The 2,703-nt window shown below is 29.0% G+C and overlaps 1 pseudogene; it reads right to left on the reverse strand.

Moving 5' to 3' along the window:
- Positions 1-1,105: 1,105 nt before the first annotated feature.
- On the reverse strand, positions 1,106-2,324 carry LOC100788076 (probable glutathione S-transferase parA; annotated as a pseudogene).
- Positions 2,325-2,703: the final 379 nt, after the last annotated feature.

The raw sequence follows: 2,703 nt of genomic DNA on the forward strand, positions 1-2,703 counted from the left end.
AGGAAAGGGTAATTAAGCTTATTAAAGACTTAAGTTTTGTTTTCTATTAGCTTGAATATGTTGTAAATATAATTTCATTTAGTTTTAGTCACTCACATTTTTCACTTAATTTTAATTTTTATAAACTTTTAAAAATAATTTATATTATTAGTAAGTAGTAATATAATATGACATGTATCTAACCATATTATGCGAATAAGGTGATGTATGAAGTGGCGGTGTGATAGAAATATTTTTTAAAAAAATAAAACTCACGAAAACCAAAATCAACAAAAAGAAATTGATAACTAAAGTAAAATTAAATTATATTTATAGAGATAAGAATATATTTTATTCTATTTTGTTTTAAGTTTGCAATTATGATAAAGAACTGTCAATAAATTACACTGTAATTTAATAATAAAAAATATATACTAATAACACAAATTTTATAATTTATTAATCGTTGAATTATATCTACGTATTATTAATATCATTTATATTAAATTTTGTCAAAATTGAATAATAATAAAAAAAAATCAAATAATCCATATTTTAATTTATTTTAAAATATTTTATACTATGTTGATTTTAGTTCATATAACCGAAATAACAAATGATTTTAGATTAATATAAAATTTTATCTATATAATTTATGTAAAAAAAACTTTCAATCCAACTGAATTTTAAAAAAATATTATTTAATTAAAAATTATAAAATGATATAAATAATTATACGTTAATCTAATTTGATCCCTTCTACATTTTCTTTTCTTTCTTTCTCTCTCTTATCACTCAACTTCATTCTAGAGTGGAGTGGTATCTCTATATATGTTGAGTCTTATCCTTTTGTAGTAACATCAAAGAACAATAAAGATTTATTATTTGATATGGAAGATTGTTTATTCAGGATGTCACAGCCACATCATACATGAAATTTCGATGCAATATTTGTCACTCGCAGCACATGGAATAAAAGCTCAAAACATGCTACAAACGAAACAAATACACAGAAGCACTTTCATAATTTTATATTACATATTACTTTAATCTCATGCATTATTATTCCCAAAGACAGAATTTGTTTCCCCATGAGTTCATGCATTTGATCAGCAGCAACATCTATCTACTCTAGTCCATGTCTCTGTTTATACTGCATGGCAAAGGCATAGATCTGGTGTGGGTGAGGGAGTGACTTGGCCACACTCTTTTTCCATGCACCTCTTGGCCAAGCCAGAAGTTTGGGACACTCTTCCTCTATGCTTAGTTTCCCGCAGGTCTCAACCGTGTAAAAGCAGCTAGTGAAGGGAACAAGAGCCACATCCACATACCCAAAGTCCTCACCACCAAAATATGGCTTGTCTCCAAGTTCATCTTCCATGGTCTTCAAGCATCGTATAAATTATTTCTTGAACTCTTCTTGTTTTTTACCCTTCCCTGTCCATACCTTCTTCACAGCATTGTATACCTACATCAAACAGTCACTTAACTTTCTTTACCCTTCTTAAAATCAACTTTATAAAATAATTTGAAAAACAAAGAACCAGAACTACAACCAACTAGATAGTAAACATCTATCCCCTTATCATGTCCTTAGATATTATTATTAGTTAATGTGTATGGTTAACATACTAAATAACAGCTATTCTCATAAAAATAATCAACCATACAATTATATATAGATAATTTAAATTTTGATATCATCTTAAAATTTAGGTTTTAGGCTTATTCAATTTCAAAAACTAATTCAGAATTTGAGAGTGGAGTTGTCAAAAATCCAAATTCTAATATGATATCAAAATTTATCATAACTATTATTGTTGAACTTATCATGTCGTAGTTATTAGGAACATTATTTGACCGTTCACAAATATCCAATCTTCAACCTGAGGGGTATTGGAAATTTCATATTTACTAGTGATATGATCAAAACAATTTATATAATTGGAGATAACATTCAATGTAATGAAATTTTTTTTATAAATTGAAAGAATCCATTTTTGTTATTAATGAAGAAAAAAATAATTGAAAAATCAAATAGTTATTCAACAAAACCTGGCTTGGGATCGTTTGTAAAGGTCAGATGGAAGTAGAGAAGGTTTGAGGTTCCATGCCTCATCAATGTACTGAACAATGTTAAGTGATTCACAAATGGATTTTCCATTATGAATCAAAACTGGTATCATTTTGTGAACCGGGTTCATCTCTAAAATCAGAGAACTTTTAGCTTCCAAGTCTTCTTGTTTGCACTCATATGAGATACCCTTCTCTGCCAAAGCGATTTTCACTCTCATTCCATAAGAGCTTGGCCAGAAATCCAACGGCACTACATTGGCTTCTGCCATTTTCCCCTTCGTATAGTGTGTGGCTTGCTTAGAATATGTTTAATTTGAGAATGAGATTGTTGAGATATATGGTTTAGATCTTTGTGGGTTTGGGGTATTTATACTTGTGGATTACTTGTTTGTCGAGAAATGAAAGGTGGAAGCTTTACCAACAATGGTGTCATTGCTCATGTTGGATTTGAGATCTATCTTTCTTATGCATGCTTCTTGGTCGTTCAACTTAGTCTTTTTGATTTTGATTGTAGGGATATTGTTATCTAATAATTTTGCAATATTTAATCCTTTCTTTAGAGCATACATGGTGCCTTGCTGGAACCACTCAAAGCGTGAAAGGAACAAATTCAGATACATTTCGCATATTTTAATAGAAATCAAATTT

This window comes from Glycine max, chromosome 18, assembly GCF_000004515.6.
Source record: "Glycine max cultivar Williams 82 chromosome 18, Glycine_max_v4.0, whole genome shotgun sequence".
NCBI lineage: Eukaryota > Viridiplantae > Streptophyta > Magnoliopsida > Fabales > Fabaceae > Glycine > Glycine max.